At 37.7% G+C, this 25,251-nt stretch overlaps 1 pseudogene; it reads right to left on the reverse strand.

The window, feature by feature from the left end:
- Positions 1 to 21,099: 21,099 nt before the first annotated feature.
- LOC103660757 lies at positions 21,100 to 22,733 on the reverse strand (annotated as a pseudogene).
- Between the last annotated feature and the right edge of the window lie 2,518 nt (positions 22,734 to 25,251).

Consider the following 25,251-nt stretch of genomic DNA (forward strand, 5'->3'; position numbering starts at 1 on the left):
ACAGACCCATCCCTGCTAAAAGGACCATATTGATTAATTGGCAGTGAAGAGAATCCAGATTATTTACTCAGAAGTATTGCAGATACCTCTCCACTGGATACATGGTAGTTTGAATTGCCACGTTCAGGCTTAAAGACAATGCTACAGAGAGTCTTGAGTCAACATAAAGCACAGTGGGTCCAGATCTCCTATGATCTCATTCCTATTCCTCTATTAATGAAGCCTAGTGAGCTAGTATAATGTTTCCACTAGAAAGTGATCTAGTAAAAGAACTGAAGAAACATGTCATGTAAGAACATATAGAAAGAAATGAAGATACTATGTCTGAAAAAAAAAAGACCGAAGAAGATATAATATAGGTACTTTCAAATATCTGAAATTCTGTCATGTGGAAGAGAAAATAACATGATCTGTTGGATGCTAAAAGGAAGCAAGTTCACAGAAAAAGCATTTGACAAAGTATAGCATCTGTTCACGATAAAAACCCTCAACAAAATAGGTTTAGAGAGAACCTACCTCAACATAAAAAAGGCCATATATGAAAAACCTACAGCTAACATCATACTCAATGGGGAGAATCTGAGAGCTTTTCCCCTAAGGTCAGGAACAAGACAAGGATGTCCACTTTTACTACTTTTATTCAACATGGTACTGGAAGTCCTAACCACAGCAATCAGACAAGAAAAAGGGATAAAAATACATCCAAATGGGGAAGGAAGAAGCAAAACTGTCACTATTTGCAGATGACATGCGCTATATACAGAAAACTCTAAAGACTTCAAAAAACAAATAAATAAATAAAAAAAACCCAAAAAACAAAAAACTACTAGAACTGATAAATGAATTCAGTAAGGTTGCAGGACACAAAATCAATGTTCAGAAATCTGTTGCATTTCTTTACACTAATAATGAAGCAGCAGAAAGAAAAACTAAAAAAAAAAAATAAATCCCATTTACAATTGCATCAAAAATAATAAAATACCTAGAAATAAACTTAACCAGGGAGGTAAAAGACCTATACTTTGAACATTATAATACAAAAACCAATGACTGTCATTTGGAAAGATGCTTTCATTGGTTTAGAAACTAGAATAGATGAACCGGATAATTATTTCCAACTTCAGTGTTTTGTTAAATGTAAATTATCCTAGCCACCAAGTCTATGAAGGAAGGAAACCTTTGTTTGGTTCTCTAATTGCTAAATTCTAAGCTTTCTCAGTAAATAGACATGAAGACTGAAATTATCTTGAAATTGTTAAATCAGAGGTAGTTGATTTTATATTGATGTTACATTATACTCCAGGCTGAAAGCCAGTATATTGCCAAATCTGGCAAGCTTTCCTACTGTCGATCTTTAAGAAACAGAATCAGAATACCTAACAAAAGCAAAGATAACCACAAGTGTACAGTATTATAAAGTATTATTCCTTCGAGAATAGAAATTGATTTCCCCAAGCTAAGGACAATATCTGATATCTCCTGCTGCAACACAAAACTGAGAACATGGTATGGAACACAAAACTATACCCTATAGGCTACTAAATTCAAAGAAATATGTAAAAAATATTATTTTTATATGTGTTCATTTTTCAAGGGTCACAGTTTAATTTCATTAACACAAGAGAAAATGATGAGCTGCATTTCTGTGAAGCTACAAATATATGCCAATTTGACAGAAAAGATCCTGATGCATTTTGACTGAATTTTAGTCTATTTTCTAGTTTGCCCGAGTGTTTGTAATTTATTAAATGCAATACCATAAAAATAGACACTTTTATATATTGCTGACAGGACTGTAAATTGGTACAAACTTACCAGAGAGCAATTTGACAATATGTTTCAAAAGTCCTAAGTATTTGACAACCCATGGCCACCTTTTAAGAGTAATCATGAGAAATACTCATGAATGTGGGCAAGATATAGACGAGGTTATTCATTGCAGCAAAATGTAAAATTGAAAAATAGAAACAATTTACATATCTAACATTAGAGTATTTAAATTATTTAATTTATTTATATTTAAAGGTTTATCCTTCCATAAAATATGATCGAATATAACCAATAAATTTATTGTAGATTAATGTTTAATGACATACACATCTATTTATAGTAATTGTTTCAAATTCAAATATGTTATAAACAATTTATAGTTTGATCTAATTTTGATTAACGAGTAATGCAACACAAGATTAATAATGATTACCTCTGTATGCTAAGATTACCTAAATCTTCCAGTCTTACTTTGTTTATTTTAAACATTTTTCAGTGTTAATGTGATTTAACTTGATAATGAGAAAATATTCCTTAAGTCAACATAGCAATTAATTTTTTTTGATTGCTAATGACTATTTGCAATTATACTCAAAATTTAGTGAACACATAAGTAAATTCTAATGACTCATTATGTGGTTGTTGTGGTCTGTAAAATTGTGGATTTGGTAAGAGCTGCATTAAACAAAAGCAGGGTAGACCTGTTGTGTTGAGGAAAAGACCAGAAGCGCTCTAAGTTAAAATAGTAACATTGATGGCTTCTTGAAACTTTTCTTACTTTCTAACTTGCAGTGTGCCTGAAATTTTTATTTATTATTAAATACATATCAACATCTATATACTGATACACATACATATGCACACAGTATGTTGAATGTCTGTGTGTCAGGAAGAAAATGAATGTTGACAGTTAAATTTAAAATCTCTATGAGAGAAAACAAATTAGCCAACTTTTCAGAGGTTATAATAAAATTTATTCTGCTTTGGATCTTGAAAAACTATTTATTGCTTCTAAAGTAAGGAAGTACTCTCAAATGTACAGAGTGCTGTTTCATTCACCTTCCCAAAATGGACTCAAAGTAGAATAGCGTCGAAAATAACCCTAAAAGGGGCTCCTGGGTGGCTCAGTCGGTTAAACGTCTGCCTTCAGCTCAGGTCATGATCTTGGGTCCTGGGATTGAGCCCTGTGTTGGGCTCCCTGCTTAGTGGGGAGTCTGGTTCACCCTCTCCCTCTGCCCCTCCCTGTACTCATGCTCTCTCTCTCACTCCCAAATAAATAAAATCGTAAAAAAAAAAAAAAGAAAAAGAAAAAAAAAAGAACTCTGATGTTTAAATTCATTAAATAGCTTTATATGTAATTTTCCTATACAAATGCTTATTCGGGAGATCAATCTGTTTCCTGAGTTTATGGATTAGAATGTTAAGATATGCAGTGTGAGTCATGTGTGTTCACATATGACACCATTTTGTAATCATTCAGCCAGGTGGACTTTTGTATACAAAATAGCTACTTTGTATTTCCTTCGTTGGGGTCCAGTTGAGCAACCACTAGGCATGGGCTTTCTATTACTCTAAATGAGGTACACCGACATTAGTGGAAGAGTCAAATTATACTTTTCATTCCTGATTTCATAACTTTTAGGGGCCTTTGTTATGCAGGTGAAACTATGTGTCCTTGTGAGTTAAGTGAGAATTAGCCATATGTATTTTCAGAACGAACGAAGAGCTGGACACAATCCTGTGATTTCAGTTTTGAAAGCACAAAATTATCTAAATGATAGAAGGACATTTCTTTGTCATGTTCCCATGAGGATATAATCAGAAAGGAAAATACTTTAATAAAAGAAAAAAAAAACTTGACAAAATCAAGCTTGTTAAAATACATCATTTCCATGCAACTGTTTAACATCAAGTGTGTTATTAAAGTTGAATCATTGAATGTGAAAATATTATGAAAAATACTCAGTGCAAATAGGCAGAAGTCATTTAAAAATATTTATGAATGGCTCTTCATAAAACTTTGCTCAGCATATCAAATAAGGAAACTTTATGCCAAGAAGAGTTTGTATTTTAGGAAATCTTCCTATTCTTAACTCTAAAACATATACTTAGATTGCCATCGATGAGAAATTATTTGCATACCAAATATGCTGCTAAGCTCTAAAAATATGCCTATTGCCATTCTCAAAAAAGTAAAGTATTTTACTTGATTCTGCAAATATATCATTTTAAGTCGCCTGGTTGTCAGAGTAGAAGTAGAAGCTGTAGTAGTAGAAGACAGCTTAGAAATAGCTCGTTTTGTTGTTATGAATGCTAAATTTGAGAGAGAGAATCCCCCCAACCATGTAGATTCTAGACGGAACATCAGCATCTAAACAGAAATCTGTTTCAAATGAATGTTATATGGAGAATGACCTCATTTTCCAAAAAAGATATGATGAGTGAGTCCCTGTTCTTTCCTCATAAATATCTCTTTTAAGATTTATTTTTCTCCTACCTTTTTTTTAACATCTATTTTGAGACAGACAGTCTTTCGGTTAACATACCTCAGGCAGGACATTTTACTGCCNNTCTTTCCCTTCACTTGTTCCTCATATCAGCAGATTCCACAACCATCCACCCAGGTGTTCAACCCAAACCAGGAAATGACCCTTGGTTTCTCTTTTCTGCATCCTCCCTTCCCTCAGCAGCTGGCCTGGCAATTCTGTCTCCAAAATATGCTTTTCATTTACCCACTTCCTCTGTCTGTATCATACTACCCTTGTTTATATCATTGATATTTCTGTCCCAGATTACTAGCTAGTCTCAATCTATTGGTCTCCTAATGGGTCCCCCTTTTCTATACAACAGTGGCTAAAGTGATCTTATTTTTAAAATACCAATTAGATCATGTCATTGGCCTAAAACTTTATATATATATATATAAAGATTTTACTTATTTATTTGACAGAGATAGAGACAGCCAGTGAGAGAGGGAACACAAGCAGGGGGAGTGGGAGAGGAAGAAGCAGGCTCATAGCGGAGGAGCCTGATGTGGGGCTCGATCCCATAACGCCAGGATCACGCCCTGAGCCGAAGGCAAACGCCCAACCGCTGTGCCACCCAGGCGCCCCTAAAACTTATATTTTTATGCTGGATTTGAATCAAAACCTACACTCCTTACTGCAGTCTTCTCAGACCCTGAGGGATCTAGTTTCTTCCTATCTCTTCAATGTCACCTTGGACCACTCACTAGCATAGGTCATTCTGGTCTTCTTCCAACCTGGCCACATATTTTGCTTCAGGGTCCTTGCTCTTGCTTTTACCTTTGCCTCTCCCAGACATTTTCACTGCTGCTTCCTTCTGGTCATTCAGCTCTCAGGTTCTCAGGAAGGACCTTTTCTGTTCCCTTTCAGTATGTTTCCAACTCCCAACCCAGTCCCTCTATCACAGCATCACTTTTTATTTTATTTCAAAATATCTTTAGCTAAAAATTTTGTGTTTTTAAGTGTATTTCATTGCTTACTTGTTTGGGGTTCTATTTATTGTTCTAGAACTTTAGCTTCATCTTGTTTACTGTTGTATCTTGTGGAACCATAGACGGGCAAAATAAATGCTCAATAAATATATAATGGAGTAAGTTTATCTGACCCCATAGAGGCAAACATTTATTTTTAATGAAATGTTTGATTTCTTCTTTTATAGACCTTAACACCTAGTTGCTGAATTAACTGTAGATATCGAAGTCATCTTACAATGTTTATTTTTATACATTCTGGAATTTTATCCATTCAAAATTCTTTTTTCTCACTTGAAATCTTCAGTAGCCACAGCAACATATTTTCCTTTCTATGTGCCTTTCTTACTTTAATTTTCTTTATTAATCTTTTCATAGTTCACTCTTTTTTAAAAAAAATTATTATTCATAGTCTGCTTTGATTGCTGCATCATTTAAACTATTCTTGTCATCTATCCGCATGTTTATCTATGCCTGTACATTGCACTGCCTGTACACGCTGGCATTTGTCGCTCAGTAATGATTTCTGTCCTAACATTAGCATTATATTGCACAGACCTAACCTCCATTATATAAGAAGAAATCTTTTTAAGAAAAATACTTATATTTTATTCTGCTTCCTCCACACCTAGTATGCAGTGAACCTGAGAACTGTGACAAAAAGAAAGGATGTTATAGGGGCACCTGGGTGGCTCAGTTGGTTGCGTGAGCAGCTTTTGACTTCAGTTCAGGTCATGATCTCAGGGTCGAGCCCCAGCTGGGAGTCTGTTTGAGGATTCTCTCTCCCTCTCTCTGCCCCTCCCCCCACTCTTTCTCTCTAAAATATATACATAAATCTTTTAAAAAAATAAGAAAGGATACTATAAAGTGTACATTAGCAAATCTCAATTTGTGTCACAAGATTACACTGTCTCTATGAGGCTTCCTTGCCTTCCTGAAGATGTTCCTGATATGAAGCCTAAGCAAACTCTCTGAAAGTTCAGGGCTTGACCTGTTAAACTTCTTATGAGTCTGAAAATCTCACGTTCATGCCAGTGTTCTACATATATAAAATATTAGCTATTGCTATGTAACACAGATCAAATGAACTTCAAAAGTTACAGAATAGTAACGAAGCTTGGTAAGCATCCAGTGCTTATCACAGCTCTGAAGAGCCAGGAAAGTAAAGAGTATTGGGTTAGACATACCGTGGAACCCAGTCTTCCCAAATATGATATTGTAAAAGTAATATATATATATATATAGCTGTCTTCATAAATCTCTCCTGTTTTCAGACTCATGAAACCAGATGCTATACTTTTTCTTTTTTTTAAACTGAGCTCTCACAACCAGGTGTGATCTCAGCAGTGTCCTGGACAAGCTTAGACACAGTGGGTTAAATTGATAGTGTTTCAGCCTTTATTTCAATTTCCAAACCGCTCTGCTTTTTATTTAGAGCACTTCGGATAGTTTTATAAAACAACTCTCTCCTCTCTGTCCCTAAAAAGGGTCTAACCTTAAGAATCAATTGGCTGTCTAATCAAAGTCCCTCAAAGTGGTGGGTGGACATAGAGACGCACCATTTACTCATACATTCGTTAACGGCTTACAGTTTCTGCAAGCATGAACTTGATTATGAGATTCCTACTTTGTGCCAGAAAGATAGTCACCTGCCCTCAGAAAGTAGTGGTTGATAGAGATGATAATCACTTACCCTAATGTGAGTTATGAGAGATGAAGGATAGTAACATAAGGGCTCTTATCCATTTGCTGTGGCCTTGTAATAGTCTCACTGCTAGCTGGATAATTTTGGGTCATGGAATTCTGGTGGCAATCTGATTACGTGATGAGGATAAAAGTACCAAAAATAACTATTGTAGCTTATAGTTTAAACAATTCTCTCATTCATATTTAATCTTTATAACATTATGAGGTGGATATCATTATTATCTCCAAAATTAAGCCAACAGATGCTAATAGTTTTACCATCACTCAGTTGTTGTTGTTGTTGTTGTTGTTGTTGTTTAAGATTTTATTTATTTATTTGAGAGAGAGAAAAAGAGCATGAGAGGGGGGAGGATCAGAGGGAGAAGCAGACTCGCTGCTGAGCAGGGAGCCCAATGTGGTACTCAATCCTGGGACTCCAGGATCGTGACCTGATGTGAAGGCAATCTCTTAACCAACTGAGCCACCCAGGCGCCCTATACCATCACTAAGTTTTATAAAACAGAGCCAAGCAGTTAAATCCTCATTTTAGAGTCTTAGTTATACAGGTACAGTATATCTTTAGTATACAAAGCACACTGAGTGCATTTTCTTTTGTCTATTTCCATTTTACCTATCTATCTTTCTTTCCATTTCTGTGTTCATATTTTCATGTAATTTTCCATTGACTTTCCACTGGGTTTCACTGAAGGTTACACACATTTCTCCATGCCTCAGTTCAAATGGGGAGCAGTGTGCAATTACTGACTTATGTTTTGTTTTATAGAAGACTTGTCTCATCCTAAATTATAGGCAAAAATCATAGTAAGAAAGTGTTTAAGTGTTCATGCTTTATATATGACTTATAAGTCCAGACTTTATATGTAATTTTTAGGATTTGAAGACCTAGATATATCTTCAGTTTTAGATATGGTATAGACCATCATTGCAAATATGGAAGTAATTCCTTTTCCATACTCATGGATAAAAGCTAATAAATACAACTTCATTTTATTTTTTTCTTTCCCAAACACTAGATAGAGAAATTATAAAATTCAGACAATTTAATTTAGAGGACTTTTTTTTTTCGTAATTATTCATCTAATATCTTAACTCAGAAGTATACGATGAAGTCAATATTATTCTCTATTGCATTTCAAGTACCTAGTACATTTCTTTGCACATAGTAGTAACTCAATAGATATTTATAAACTTTTGGTATTTCTATTAGATGAGAATATGTAAAAGTCTATTGTAAAAACTTATGACAAACTTATTTTAAAAATGACTGATTATGGCAAAAGTTCTAGAAAAACAGAACACTTAACAATAACCAGTTAGGGCTGGCTGTTAAAGACTTTGAACTAAACAACATTCTGTTTATACTCAAAAATCATATTTGAATTTCAGCAATTTCTAAAGTTTATTCCACATGAGTTTGTAAAACAAAGTTCAATCCCTAACCATCAATGGTCTCAGCATTGGTTTTAAACTGGATGCTAATAGAACATAGGGTCTAGAATATAGAAAATTGTGCTTTTAATTTTTTTTGACTTGACAATTTGCTAGAGAAATTTTGATGGCTAAATTTCTAAATTTCTGAATTTCTAAATAAAGAAAGCTCACACTTCTCTCTGTCCTGGAGTCATCATGGTTACCACAATCACCTAAAGGAAAATTTAAATACTCAACAATATTGGTGTAGCAGATATGTTTTCCGTTAAAGGATAATATACAATTCTTATAGTCAAAGTGTTATTTGTAAATAATTTTTCTCCAAGAGAGGCTATTCAGCTCCTCTAGCATGATTTCTGATTCTATGAATCAAAATCTCATATAGAGAAAACAGAAAAGAATATAGATTTATGGGCTAATTATTTTTCTAGAAATAGGGGGAGGGGAGAAGCTACAACCTTCTTCTTCTTTGTTTAATGAATAGGAATTACAAAATCCCATGATCCCCTGCCGACACTGGCTAATTTGCAGTTTGGGGACTGGAGAGAAGATGACAGCTGCAGACAGTGTGAAGGGAAAACCACCTTGCAACACAGTTTGTCAAGTTGCAGCCTCTGGCTCTGACCTAGGGCCAGTATTCCTGGAGACATGATGAAGTGTGAAAAGTACTGGCAGGCATTTTAGACTAAAAGAAAAAAAAAGTTAGGCGGTAAGGGAAAATGGGGACCAGGAGAGATTAATATTTGTGAGGTTTATAGCAGAAAAGGCAAAGCAATAGGAAGTAAAGAAATCCCTGAAGGGAATTTCTTACAACGGCAGCAGATTAGAAACAGGATGGGCTTGAACAGGAAGCTTATTTTTCCAGCTGGAGCCTTCCCTGCAAACCTGAGGTCGATTGGGGAATGGCAGACAAATGCCAAGCAAATGCGAAATCAAGAAATAATAATAGAATTTACAGTCACTGGGAAAATCTGGGGGTGGGAGTGGGAAGAAAGAAAGAGAGTGAGAGACTAGGGGAAGCAGCGAAGAGGGGAAAGGATGAAACATAATAGAATGTGCTGGCATTCTGAACTTGGAGAATTTTGGAACCAGACCAGAATAACCTATCTGCTGGTGAATGCAGATTCTCAAGTTAGAAGAAAAGTTTGAAATGACGTAGTCTAGATATTTTTCAATTTTATAGCCACAGGAAGTAAACTTCAAACAAACTCATATGCCAAATCCCTTTGTGGATATAGAAGAGCTGATCTAATTTAAGAAGGGGCAGACTTGGACCTGTATGCACTTGCCTCAACTCATGCCTGGAAATTGACTGTAGGGGCACCTACAGAATCTTTATGCCTTTTCAAAATATTTAAAGACAACCTTGTCCAACCTACCCCTCTATTTATTACTGGAGGAAACAGTCTAAGGGCTCAGAGCCTGCGGAAGTGTATTTTGAGGGCCTACAGGCTGTCGGGCTCTGTCCCTGTTTCCTGTCCACCTGGGTTGTGAACTTTCATGATCTCTCTGCTGGAAATGCAGGTCCTCAAAATGACCTCGGCCCATAGTGGGTACTTTTTACTCTCACTCCTTAATGAGGGACATAGCAGTAGATTGATGATGTCCACTTTCACTCTGATAAATAGAGAGGATGTGTTTTTCTCCTCCTTAAAACTGCCACTCTCACTGGAATGGTCAATCAGGCAGTGATGGTGGACAAATAGGTTTCCTTTTCCTGCAACTCCATCTCTCTCATTGTACCTTCTGCCTACAAGGGGTTTTCCAACAGTTTTCCTCAGCTTCTCCAGCTCATGTTGACTCCTTTAATGATCGTTTCTGGCCACTGTCCTGTTCTTCTGAGCTTTTAGCAATGGCAGCTTTTACTGGCATTAACTCTTTGCTTCAGATATTCAGGTTAGCAGCTACTACTGGCTAATCTGATAGGTTAATGGTGTCCCACCATCACTTGACAATGGGTAAAGAAAAAAATTCTTGTCCCCAAGTATCACTTCTGTAATATCTGAGAGGCAATTCTGTGAAAGCTTTTCACCATAGCCACCTTGCTGCACAAGTCTTTGGATGCATGTATTCAGATAGCCATCTGATTGCACTGGGAAACCACATCTCTGTGGGTACACATATTGTTACATTTATATTATTTCTCCTCCTTTAACTTTGCCTTGAAATTGAATTCTGAACTTATTTTTTAAAATTTGTTTTTAGAGAGGGTGGTAAGAGGCAGAGGGAGAGAGAGAGAATCTTTTTTTTTTTTTTTTTAAAGATTTTATTTATTTGACAGAGATAGAGACAGGCAATGAGAGCGGGAACACAAGCAGGGGGAGTGGGAGAGGAAGAAGCAGGCTCCCAGAGGAGGAGCCTGATGTGGGGCTTGATCCCAGAACACCGGGGTCATACCTTGAGCCAAAGTCAGACGCTTAACGACTGAGCCACCAAGGCGCCCCACGAGAGAGAGAATCTTAAGCAGTCTCCACGCCCAGCACAGAGCCTGATGAAGGGCTCAATCCCACCACCCTGCGATCATGACCTGTCCCAAAATCAAGAGTCTGATGTTTAACAGACTGAGCCACCCAGGTGCCCTGAATTCTGAACTTATTGCCAGAAGTGCTGGGTGAGTGTTATCTCTTCCACTTTCTAGAAATGTGATCTCAAGAAAAACCATCAAATCTTAAAGAATCTCATGTAACTCCTCTGTTCAAAAGGAGATAAATCCCAACGACCCCCTGAGTTACTGGAAGCCTTAAATAAAGTCGAATTAATGGGAAAATGTTTTCAACATTGTAAAGTATTAAATGAATCTAAAGGTTTATGTAACCATAACCACAATAGCATCAAACTGTTTCCTCTGCCTAGATGTTCTTCCCCCTAAGGACCTCACTAGAACAAAAATCCATTTTCTGAGGGAGGATATTCAAGCGGCGGAATCTAGTTTGGCAATATCTAGACTTACACAATAGGGTGCTTGGCAAAATCTTTCAATCTTCTTCATCTACTTTCCATGTATATAGAAGTAATTATTTTAAAATATTGAGTAACAAAAATAGCTCCCTAGCTATCCCTAGTTTCCTATGTAAAAGATACACAAGTGCACAATTCTTGGGAACTTAAGGCAACCCAATGTCTTTTGTTAGTGAATGAAATCCTTGAATAATCTGAACTAAATGTTTCAGTGTTCACTTTACCATTTGGATTTGTCTAATAAGGAATTTGGCTTGATTAGTACATGACATTTCACCAAGCTTTTATTTAATTTTGTGCTGTATTTTATTATCAAATAAAAATACAGGACATTTAATTAAATGTGAATTTCAAGTAAAAAAATTAAATTTTTTAGTGTCTGTATGCCCCATACAATTTTTGCAGCCCTGCTTGCATTTTCTCTCTGTTCCCTTTCTTTACAAATGTCTCTGTCTTTCAGTGGCTTAAGCCAGAATTCATCCCTTCATCCCTTGACTCCTTCTTATATTTTATCAATCACAGAAGACTCCTGATTCCATCTCCTAAATGTGTTATAACTTTATCTATTTCTTTCCACCCCCATTGGCATTTCTCTATTAGAGGTCATCATTACCTCGGACATTGATGGCAGCAACAGCATTGGAATTAGTTTTCCTGTCTCTGGTTTTCCCCCTGTTATCCTACAGCAATCTAAATGCTATCTAAATGCAAATTTAGTCATGTAAACTAGAAAATAAGCTCCAGGAGATCAGGACCTGGGTCTTTCTTTCTCACCTCTACATCCCTAGTGACTTATACATTGATCCATTCATTCAACAGACATTTACTGAGTATCTACTATGTACCAACCAGTGTTCTAAACCTTGGAAATTCAGTATAAAACAAGACAGACAAGGGCTCTGTCCCCAGGGATCTTACATCTCAGTGAAAGAAGATAAGCCCAAACAAACAAAAGCAAAGAAATAAGAAAGTATAAGGTAGTGATGAGTTCTGTGACACAAGTAAAATTTGGTTTGTGGGAAAAAGTGGCCAGTGGGCTTGCTTTAGATAGGGTAGTCAGGGACAGCTCCTCCAAGGAAGTGATGGGGATGAATGGCTATGGGTCATCATTGTCCTGGTGTGTGATAGATAAGGTCTTGATTTTTCTGGTTCTTATTGCTCATTTTGCAAGGCTAATCTTAATCCACTTTTGGGTATCGTATAATCTCACCAATTGAATTTCACTTCCTCTTACACAGTGTTTTTCACACTTTAGTTGGCATTAGAGTGACATGGAGTGATTGGTTGTTAAAACACAGACTGATGAGTTCTAAACAGGAAGTTTCTAATTCATTTGATCTGGGATGGGCCTGCAGAATTTGAATACTTTACCCATTCTTCCCAGGTGCTACCCATGGTGCTGGTCCAGGGGTGGTTTTGGGAATTCACACATAGCCACCTACAGTCTTCCTTCCACTCTTGTTCTATCTGCAGAGCTTCACTCTCCTGCTTTCCATGTCCCTTTGCTTTTTTGCATTATTGGCTCTTACTCATTTTTCAGGTCTCAGTATACTTTTATTTCCTGTAAGAACATTTTCAGAATATAGGCTCTTGGACATTTCATAGAGCCATACTGTACCCTGACATTATCACATTATGTTATATAGTTGGTCCTCGAACAACATGAGGGGTTAGGAACACTGATCCCCATGTAGTGGAAAATGTGTATGTAACTTTCGACTCCTCAAAAACATAGCTACTAATAGCCAACTATTGACCAGAAACCTTACTGAGGACATAAATAGTTGATTAACACATATTTTGTATATGTATTATATACTGTTTTTATAATAAAGTAAGTAGAGAAAAGAAAACATTATTAAGAAAATCGTAAGAGGGGAGCCTGGGTGGCTCAGTCAGTTAAGCATCTGCCTTTGGCTCAGGTCATGATCCCAGGATCCTGGGATCAAGCCCCCCCCTCTTAGGGCTCCTGCTCAGCAGGGAGTCTGCTCCTCACTCTTCCCCTCCCCCCACCACTTGTGTGTGCACACACTCTCTCTCTCTCTCAAATAAATAAAATCTTTTAAAAAATCGTAAGAAAGATTAATCTAAAGGGTGTAATGCTAAGTGAAATAAGACAGAGAAATACAAATACCATATGATTTCACTTATATAGAGAATCTAAAAAATGAAACAAAAAAACCAAAAGCAGAAACAGACCCATTAATACAAAAAACAATTTGATGGTTGCCAGAAAGAAGGATGGTGGGGAGATGGGCAAAATTGATGAAGGGGAGTGGGTGACAAAGACTTCCAATTATGGAATGAATAAGTCATGGGGATGAAACGTACAGCATAGGGAATACAGTCAATGATATTATAATAGTGTGAAATGGGGGTAGCAGATGAGCATAGCATAATGTATGGTCTTTTTGAATCACTATGTTGTACACCCGAAACTAATATAATATTGTGTGTCAACTATATGTCTACTTAAAAAAAAAGAAAAAATCATAAAGAAGAGAAAATATGTTTATAGTACTGTTAAAAAATCTGTATATAAGTGGACCCTCACAGTTCAAACCTGTGTTGTTCAACGGTCAACTGAAGTTTCCTATTTCCTTGTCTATCTTCTTAGCACAGTTCCTAATCCTTTTAATTCAAGAAATAATCAGGACTCTAATGATTGCCAGTCTGGTCAAATGATTTCCTTCATATGGTTTGTAAATATGGAAAATAATTAGCTATGATAAAGATAAAATGACATATCTAATACCTGCTTTATTAGTTCTTTATAGAATAAAGATTATGAATGAATGATTTCCATTAAAATCATGATTTTGGAATTAACTCTTAGGAAAATAGTCCCTCTGTCTCTATTCCTATTCCACCTTGAAAAAAAAAAAAAGGCTAAGCACTTCTTTTTTAAACATGTAAGCTACCAAGGGGTTAAAGACAGTACTGTAGCTACTCTAAATTTGGGTAGATTAAGAGACGTAAAACATTTTTTTCCAAAAAATAGTTATAGTGTTTATCCATTTTTAAATTCTTTCCCCCATGTATTTTACATTCCAGGGATCCTAAAACAACAACGGCTGTTAATAAAAGGATATTATTAATGAGAAATGGGAGAGTAAGTGCTCTTAAGTCTTTTGAGAGATGTTTTCTTAGAGAGGAAATCATATTATGAGAAAAAATGAAATTGTGCATTAGTCAATCAAGGCAATGTTAATTAAACTTGGGGAAATAGTATCAACATTTCAGTCTTAGATATTATTCAATCATAAGGAAGAATGACAAACAATATGGACAGTGTGAAGTAAATATAAGATCTTCTTCACATCTCATTACTCATCTTCTCAATTTCCTTTTCAACAAATGACAGTGCATTTTCTGTCATAGTCTAAATGAATAAGAAACCAGGGTCTAAAATGCATCTTGGACTAAAACTGGTCTTGCCAGTAGGGGAGTCAAAGTGGAAGACAGGAAGAGGAAAGGTTAGATTGTAAAGACTAAAAATTGCTTTTCGGAGATGATATGCATTTAGTAGAGCATAAAATGAATTTGATCTTAGCTGGGAATTCAAAATGTAAGAGCTTTAAGAGATTGTTAAAATCCCAGTGCCTACATTTAAGAAATCTATTTTCCACCTTAGAGATTTAGAAAATAAAAACTACATGTCAGCAGAGGACTGGGGATAGGGCTTTTTGGCTTCTGGAAAGTCTTGAATGAATCACTTAGTGTCATATGAGAAATAGGTGTTATTCCTATAAAATCCATCATACTATAAAAACAAAGCACTGCAAAGGACCTTTAAAAGTCAACTTAAGCATCCCCCTGTCTGCACACATGCCAATTTGAAAATTATTCTGGGCTGGTTTTAAAGGCCTTAATAAATATTTCCTTATTCCATTAGCAATCTGGTATAGTACTTAATAGTTTTCACTGTCAGAAAAGTCTTCCTTATATATTGTTTCAATCCCTTTCAGTCTTGTTTCTTTTCTTTTTTTCTTTTCTTTCTTTCCTTTCTTCCTTTCCTTCCTACTTTCCTCTTTTTAAAAATTTAGTCCTCCATAGAGATAGACAACTGTTAGTCATCATAAATTATATGTCTTTATCTTTTATATAATTAGTCAATAGTAATTTTTTCTCTAGTTGAATAATTTCAGTTATTCCAAATCTCAGTTATTCTTTGAACTCTTTGCAAGGTCTAGTTTTTTCTTACCTAGACATTAGTCTCTACAATTCACTTCCCTTACATTGTGTTAAAGATTCTCTTTATTCCTTATTATTTGAGTTAGTGAGTTAAAGCAGATTGTGTTTTTTCATACAGAATTTGATCAGTGATGAAAATAATATAAGCATCTCAACTATCTCTCACTTTTAGTATGCAAATAATATAGTGTTGAAAAATTGGAAATAAGATAAACAAGAAGAAAAATGTCACCCAAATTCCACTATTCAGTGGTATAATTGTAAATATTTTGCTGTGTTTTCTCTGGCCTGCTTGTAATTTGAATTATGTAAGCTTATATATCGTGATTGTTTTCCCATATCAATGAAATTATATCTTAGAAGTAGTATTATGTGTTGCAGAATTACTTCCCAAATCAATTTGAATAGAGTAGGAAAGCAGACGTAGAACTGCACAAGCAACGAGATTACAGTGTACAAAGTTCTATAATAAAGATGTGATAAAATTCTAGTGAAACGAAGCAGGACTTTTTTTTTTTTAATAACAGTGTAGAAAAAACAGGGAAGACTCCACATGATGTTTTAGTGACTATTGGAGGATGACTCGAGTTCCTTTAACAGAAAATGGGAGATACTGAATACAGGGGAAAAAAGAACCCTGTAGGCACCCAAGTATGAGAGAATGGTGTGTTGGGATATAGCCGCAGGCATAGGAAAGCAAAGGCTTATGAGTGAAGCTTTCAACAGGGGGAGCTATTTATCTTTTCTTACCTTTTATGCATTGCCTAAAAATACAGACCACATTGGCCGTGATCAGGTGCGGGTTAGACCCCAGGGCGTGGGTTTAGTCTCTTCTCATGCATGCAGGATTGTAGGATCCTTTGTGAACATGAAGTTGATACTGGGGCTATCACGGGACACTGAGTGATCAAGTTAAATAAAAAAAAAAAAAAAGCTTTTTGTTTATAGACTAAGTTCAAAGAACAGTAAACTATAGGTAGATTATTTCAATTCCAGTTTTCTCTACTTTGTGGCCTGACAAAAATACTAAAATTTGGAGGAAGGTGGTTAAAAGGTACAAACTTCGAGTCATACGGTAAATAAGTAGTAAGAATGTAACATATAGCATGATGATTATAGTTAATACTGCTGGGTGATATATAGGCAAGTTGTTAACAGAGTGGATTCTAGGAGTTCTTTCTCATAACAAGGAGAATTTTTCTTTTCTTTTTACTGTACCTCTAGGGGATGATGGGTGCTAACTAAACCTACTGTGGTAACCATTTTATAAGATATGTAAATCGTATACCATCATGCCATATACCTAAAACATATACACTGATGTATATCAAGTATTTCTCAATAAAACTAGAAAAATACTGAAATTCTCTGAGTCTTAAGGGCCTTATCCATTAAATGGGGTAAAATGAGACCTCCTTATACTGGGACTATGAAAATTAAGATGTACATGGTGATATTATGAGAAAGTCCAATCAGTTCTCTTCAACTCCATATATGTAGGGTATTAAGATTGTTGATTCTTTATCCTAACTTCACACATTGTGTTCAGGTTCTTTGCCCAATCCACTGGGAATTTATAAGTGTCCATGGTATTTGGTAAAGCAGTATCACAGGCAGGTATTTATCAAGAGGTTTAGTAAGTTTTGCTTCTCACAAAATGCCCATACATCGTATTGATAAATTATCTAAGTATTTTTAATTTGGATAATCTTATAAGGACTAATCCAACTGGTGAATTATTTTTCTTAATGGCTGTATACATAATACTGTGTAAGCTTAAAGTGGAGAAGGTGATGATTTGATACTTCAATACACATATATCAGGGAATGATCACCAAATAAGGTTAGCTAGCGCCTCCATCCCATCACATAATTACCACTTTTTGTGTGTTCAGAGCATTTAAGATGTACTCTCTTAGTAACTTGCAAGTATATGATATAGTATTGTTAACTATAGTCACCATGCCGTATATTTAGATCCTAAGAACCTATTTAGATCCTAAGAACCAAAGGAAGTTTATACCCTTTGACCAACATCTCCCCATTTCTCTCACTCCTGGCCCCTGACAGCCACCATTCTCCTGTTTCTGTGAATTCTTAAGACATGAGGACTAGATGTCAAACATCTTTAATAGGATAGTTTTATCCATCACTACCCCCATTTTTCTTTTTTCCTATTTGGGGTCAGGTGCTATACCTTAGGTGTTCTCCTCTAATGTTCTTACAGTTTCTCTTCTGAAACCTTGCTGGAATAAAACTTCTATTTATGTGTGTTCAATGTGCTTTCATAAAGGATGCTTTACTGCATCCTTGCATGTTGTCACATGGGTTTAACGGAAAAGAATAAGTCTACTAACAGAGCTGAATATGTAAGGCAAGGAACCAGGCTTCCCTCTAGAAGGACCACGTTGGAAACACTGTGCTATCTTCTGGAAATTTCAAAGCAGAGAGGTGCAGGTGGCTGGCAGAGGCCAATATTCCGTGACTGCCTACTCGATGATACATTGTTCTAGATTATTTATCTGCATCTCATCTTCCAATTCTTCCAAACGATTTGAGGCAGAGTTCTTAATACAAAAATTCAGGGATGTGGAACATTGAGAAACAGGCCTCAAGTCAAAACAGCAAGATAAAACAGGACTGATAGGGCAAGATTCACTTTTGTGGGTCCTTTCTATGAGAAGTTGCCTCCATAATAAAAGGAGAATATACAATGTAAAGATAGAAGTTAAGGTGGAGAGGCAGGACACTTCTCCAAAGTACTTTCAGTAGCATTAAAAATTTTTCCACCAATCCCACTGAGTAAGACCTGCCTGTCCAGGCTGTAAGCTTCTGTATACCTGGTCTGTTGCTCTGGAGATTTAACACTCTTAGAAGACATGGTAATTGTTTAAAAGACTGTTTTCCACGTGTATTTTCAAATATGCACTATTCCTGGTCATTAGACTCAGAATCTGGCAGAGAGCATATACCAGGACAAATGTAAAATGTGTCTAAAGATAAACTACTGTTTGGGTTATAGGGCTCTTTGCTATCTGGCTCAGTACTAACTTTGAAAACTCACTCTCTAGTTTCTCATCTCAGCTGCTACTTATGGATTTCAGCTGGAAAAATTGGCATCAAGTTTCCATGATCATGCTCAGAACAAAGAAATGTAGATCTTTTTTTTTAATGACCGGAATGTCTGGGAAATAGCCATCTCACTGGTACTGTAGCAGAGTCGATCCATAGCTCCTCTGTGTTGCAAATGCATTTGTTTTAGTAAGTGAATAATGAAAAATAAATTACTCTTTCAATGCAAAACTGCCTGAGACTTGAACTCATGTGTAAGAGCCTTTCATCATGTTTAAAGGTGTCTAGTGAAAGTTAATAAAACAGTGGGCTCTATTCATTTTTTTAACTCATGTGAATTACACCTTAAGACAAGGTTGTTCATGCCTTAGTTGCTTTCCAAAAGAATCAATTTGAAAGTGAAAACTATATCACAGTGCCTATTATGTTTTGAAATTTTATGATACATACTTTGCAATTTGGTATTGGACTTACAATAGGGTCTAACCTATGCATGTGGAAAAGACAGGTATGAACACACCATTAAAAATGAGGCTTTAGGTCATCTGTGTAAAATCTAGAAGTGCTCTGCCTTTTGAAAATGAATATATCTGCATTCTAAACTACCTACTCACTCTGCTTCCTTGAAAATACTAATGCTACTGCTATATAATCACACACTGAAAAGGAAATTAGAAAAAAAACCACTATTGAACCTGTTCTAAAATGAATAAAATCGGGGGTACCTGGATGGCTCAGTCGGTTAAGCGTCTGACTCTTGATTTCGGCTCAGGTCACGATCTCAGGGTCATGAGATTGAGTGCCACGGTGGGTTCTGTTCGCTGAGTGTGAAGTCTGCGTAGACTTCTCTCTCCCTTTCTCCCCCCCCCGCCACGGCATGTGCTCTCTGTCTCTAAAAAAATAATAAAAAATAAATAAAATGATTAAAATCACAGAGAAAACTTTCTCATGTGATAACTAAATTTCCTGTCCTTCCTCTTTCCCATCATCCATTCCAAATACTCTGCTTTAGAGTTCCATGCACATATATAAACATGCACATAAACACACATATCTTCTCTCCTAAACATTTTCTATAGCTGAGCTTTCATAATTGTAGAATTCTAGAATTAAGACTATTTTTGTTTGCTTGTTTTGTTGGTCTGTCTTTTTGGGGTGCTTTTGAAAAAGACATTTGTTTCTTCTGTTCTTACGAATTGTTATGATGTGTAACATTCCTACATGGAAGAGCCATGATGGGGTTACTTATATAAAGGCGTATGTCATGTTAGTAGCAGAACTGGAACTCAGAATCTGACTCCCACTTAATTGTTTCATTTTGTGATGCCTCCTTTCCTGTGTGTCATTTTGTGTAGCTGATGTGATATCCCAGGCCGTCACACAAGGCAGGGGCTCCTGTATGATACACAGATGCCCCCACCAACAGAACCACACTTCACACAGTAGTATAAAAAAGTTTTCCCTTCTAGTCCATACTCTCCCAACCCATCATAATAACCATTATCCCCATAATAAATTATGGAGGTTATCACAATAATACGTAAAAAGAGCACATTTTTGTGTGTATTCTGAATGCATTACCCAGTGATCTTACTTCCATCCAGGGGAGAATCAATGTTCCCTTTCTCTTTTCTTTGCTGGTATACAACTAAATCTAGCCATCTAGAAGCTCATGGCCTCCCTGCAACTGTCCAATGTTCAATCCTAAAAGTGATAAGACACTGGTTTTCAAGTATATATTACTCAGAGTTTATTTTTTTTAAGATTTATTTTTACTTACTTTTGAAAGAGCGAGCATGGGGGAGGGGCTGAGGGAGAGGGAGAGAAACAGACTCCCTGCTGAGCACAGAACCCTACACAGAGCTCCATCTCACCACCCTGAGATGACCTGAGCTGAAATCAAGAATCGGAACTTAACTGAGCCACCCAGGTGCCCCGAGTTTATTTTTGTTGTTCACACTACTCTTCCTTTTGTTTCTTTTTTTTTTTTTTTTTAAAGATTTTATTTATTTACTCGACAGAGATAGAGACAGCCAGCGAGAGAGGGAACACAAGCAGGGGGAGTGGGAGAGGAAGAAGCAGGCTCATAGTGGAGGAGCCTGATGTGGGGCTCGATCCCATAACACCGGGATCACGCCCTGAGCCGAAGGCAGACGCTTAACCGCTGTGCCACCCAGGCGCCCCTTCCTTTTGTTTCTAATTGTGAATCTACCAAATCATAAACTGTAGGAACTGAAAAAAATAAATGCTTGAGAATTTCCGAAAATGTACTGCATAGAGCTTGCTCGCTGTGCTACATAGACATTCATGACTTAAGTCAGAAAAACGGAGTGTCTTTTCTTGGCTGAAGACTCTTCTTTTTCCTTAGTGCTTTTCTTGTCTCTTCCATCAAACATCCCAGGAATAAACATGGTGCTTCACAATTAATTTTGTTCCACAGTGAGTCTGCAGGATTGCCTTTAAGGCTTATACTAGCTACCAATCTCATGTTTTATACTAACATAGTTCTATTTTAGGGATAAAGCCAATTATTAGGATTGCAATGAGAACCAACCAATATTCTCCTTTATGTTACTTCTTTATGTTATTTTTTTTTTCTTCCCCACACAGATTAATTATTATGTTTAGTTTTGTAGGTAGGATTTTCCTGTCAGGACAATCAAAGGTTCACCTTACCTGGGCAGGTTATGGGGGTATGTGGGCTCCTGGGAGATAGGGCAGACACTGGCTAAGGGGAGACCATAGATGAGAAGCATCTTGTCTGATTTCCTGCCTAAAGATACAGGTGAATATAAATGCCAGTGGCTCTCATGGAGCCAGGGTGGTGGGGGGAAGCACAGACTTCAGAGCCAGCTCACCACAGTGCCCCTCTGGTCCCAAACAGTGCTGGGTCCTCCTTCTTAGCTGCTGGTTGCTGCATCCCAAGAAAGTAGAAAGAAGAAAGCCTTTGAGTAGGAGCCAAATTGTCTGAACTTACTCTCTGTGCCCAGAGGAAGTGGGGACATGGTTTTTCTTTCCATGAAAAGTGTGTCTGATGGGAATCCAGCTCCTAAATAGTACTCAAGGGGGAAATCTTGAAGCAAAGAGAAAGTAACACGGATTTTGGGGACTCAGTCCGTTCCTACTACAGGGGAGGACACCCAAACTCCCGGCCCCTCCAATAGGTGCCCCGAGTTCATTTTTATTCTTTATTCTCCCTGTGTGCCCCGACTCCCTCCCCATCACCACAACTGGGGGCCTCTGCTAAGACCTGGGGGCAGGCGCTGTGGGCACTGCCCAGCTGAAGCTGCTCAGCCCCCACGGCAGAACCAGATCCAGGCTGAGGTCGCCCTGCTTCCCTTCAGAGGATGTGGGCCGGTACTCCAGAAGCTGCTGCGCGCCGGGACACAGCTGCTGCGCTCCAGGACAGAGGTCCTGCACACGGTGGACCTTGGCGAAGGGCAGCGTGTGGTGCCAGACCTCGGAGACGCTGAGCGCGTGCCCGCTGAGCACGTGCCCGGACGCAGCCTTGGCCTTATGGCGCATGCCACGTCCACAGCCATAGGTGATGCTGTGGATCCAGGCCTCCAGCGGCAGCGTGACACTCAGGAAGGGCAGCAGCTTGAGTGTGGCGGCCTCGGAAATGCGCACTTGGCTGCAGCACACCTCACGCACCACGCCGAGGCTTGGGTCAGCCTCCAGACGCATGCCACTGGTGCTCAACATGGTGTGTCGTCACGTGCCAGCAGCGTGCGCAAGCGCAGCACGGCTCAGGGGCTGAGCAGCAGGTATAGGATCGGCAGGTTGAGTTTGGGATGGCTGCGCAGCAGCGAGTAGAGCACCTGCACGTGGAAGAAGTGCACCTCCTTGAGCACCTCGTGTCTGCAGGAGCGGCAGGCCTCCCGGGCCAGGCCAAAGCGCCGATGCAGGAATAGCGGCTGATACACTGCCTTACTGCTGCTGGCGCCGCGTGGGAACGTGCTGCAGGCTGGCTGCGGGCACAGCGCTGGGAGAGGTCTGACGGGCTGAGTCGCCACGGCAGGTAGGCGTGGAACAGGTCCATGTTGCATAGGAGGACAGAATGCACCAGGTTACCCCCGGCCGTGTTACAGCTTGAACAAAACAAAAATTAAAAGTGAGTATGGCACACAGAAGACCAATCTTGGATAGCCTTCAGGCTCTCGATCAGCTTTTCTTTTTCTTCTAGTTAGACCTCTATATTCCCCTTCATCCTTCCTTTCTGACATAAATCGGAGCAATAAATTAATATCTTGGTTTATTTCTCATAACCTGGTTTTGCTTTCTTGGAAAACTGCTTGACCCAATTAAATTGTTAGATCATCGTTTGGTAAACACGCAGCCCTAGAAACCTAGTTTTGTCATCTACTGAGAATGAACCTATCTGTCCCTAGAGCCTTTCAGTAACCAAGCTCATGTGATTGCTGTATAAAACCAGAATAGCAATTCCATTAATTTACCCTCCATACATAACCATAACAAAAGCTGGAATATTTATGTCTAAAATACAGACATTTCAAGCCAAAAATTAGCTGCAACGTCATTTGATGAATGTGGAAGGAGAACAAGAAGACTGGATGAAAGTTAAGTGGCATTGGGCAAAATGACCAGTTCACCTGTCAAATCTCAGCCTTAACAATTACTAGCTGGGAAGCCTTAGACAGATTATTTTACTTCTCTAAACCTTAATGTGCTCCTTAGTCAAATAGGGGTGGTGATAGTAACTAACTTCGTATTAAATAATGCAGCATATGAAATATTTAGAACATTGTCTAACCTATACTGAGTACAATCCTATCTGTGCAGCCTCACAATGAAGAGGGTGAGGTCATCATGGTTAAAAACTAAGGTGGCTTCTTTCCTAGATCTGGATTGTTCGTAGGCATGGACCATGCCAATTTTTTTCACCATGCCTCCCCTTTTATCTTTTCCAGAGCTGACCAATAATTTTTTTTTAAGTCACACATTGTTTTCTTTAAATCTGTGATAAATATGTTAGTCAATCTTTGCACGCCCGTGACCATTCTGACGCCTGAAGGTCATCTTGCACTTCTGCTGTGAGCTACTCGGCATTGGGTTTTGCAGTTCAACTCTATATTTCCCCACTTCCTCCTTCTTTGGAAGCCTTGTTATACCTCTGTGTATAAAATCTAGTGTTCTTATGGTGACAACATTTGGATAAAGTCATACGGTGTCAGTATAGACTTTAGAAAAGATGAAAAGCTGCAGAAAAACAAAACAAAACAAAACACTGCCACAGAGGCTAGAGAAAATGCATTTCAGATCAGCAAACTGATCAGACAGACTCCGCATCTCAGTGGTCTGCAGGGACAAAACACAAAAGCGTCAAGGCAAACAAGCACACTAATCTTCTCAATCTCTTTAGTTTTTTTTTTTCCTCGCCAAATTATTAAGTATCAGTATCTTTTCTATAAGGCTGTCCAATTTATTTTTAAGTATTATATATTATCCTCACTTGCCAGTTTGGTTACAGTAGAAAATGAGTTACTTGTCACAACCAGTAAAAGCACTCGGCCATAGATTTCTTTTGAAAAGTTTTTTTTGAAGGTTGGAAATACAGCTGCTAGATTTCTTATAAGATTTAATTTACACCAGAGAAATTGGACATGTGTGGCTTAAGAGAATTTTATGTCATATCCCAGGTGCCCCTAGACCCAGGATTTCAGGGTCAAAACTCTTACTCTGAGGCACAGCAGACTTCTAAAACATCCACTTGAGTGACAGCTTTGGCTTTCATGCCATCAGGTCTTGACTAATCAGTCCTGAAATTGTGGGAATAAGACAAATGTAAACACATTTGGTTAATTGTGCCCTCTGGAAAAATACTTGATAATTATTCTCTCTTAAAAAATACAAAGACATGACAGATAGATGGATGTGTCTATGTATATAATTCTAATTTTAATACTTAACAAATATATATGCAAAATAATTCATTATTTCAATATTTTCATTTCATAAAATGATATGAGGGATTCTCCTCCACTATGCTCCTTCACATCCACTAGCAGTACCACATACTCCTCACTCATTTCATTCAATTCTGTAATACATGTATTTGCATGAAACATGAATTTTCATTTTCGATAGCATTCATAAAGTGATACTGTGGAAGAGGGGTAAAGGCATATATTGTGATAAGGAGAGGATTCGTCAGCAAAGATATTTAACAGTTTGAAAGTTGGAGATGAAGGTGAATGAGGATATAAAGCTCCTCTGGATGCAGTACTCATGGACTTTGGTGAGAGTGCTAGAGGAGGAAATTAGGGAATAGAGTTGTAAGAACTTTCACTAGAGCTTCAGACAAATCAGCTCACGAGTGGAATGCCTAGAGGAGTAGGGTATCGACAGCGCGGTGGACACACTAAATGAGATAATCTAAGGTTGTGAATGGTTGTGGTCGTAATACAGTGCTGCGTGCATGGGAAGACCCTTTAATTTACCAGGAAATTAAAATCAAGGTATGACCGTCCTTTCCATGTTTTAATCACCACTTTGGGCTCCATGTCGCCCTCATTGCAGTTACTTCTGAGTGTATGTAGTGAAAAAGCCAAATTGGCTGGCTGTCATTTTGGGGTACAGAAATCTGTCTAAAGTTGTTTTAG

The sequence above is a fragment of the Ursus maritimus genome, unplaced genomic scaffold, assembly GCF_017311325.1.
Source record: "Ursus maritimus isolate PB19 unplaced genomic scaffold, ASM1731132v1 scaffold_16, whole genome shotgun sequence".
Lineage (NCBI taxonomy): Eukaryota > Metazoa > Chordata > Mammalia > Carnivora > Ursidae > Ursus > Ursus maritimus.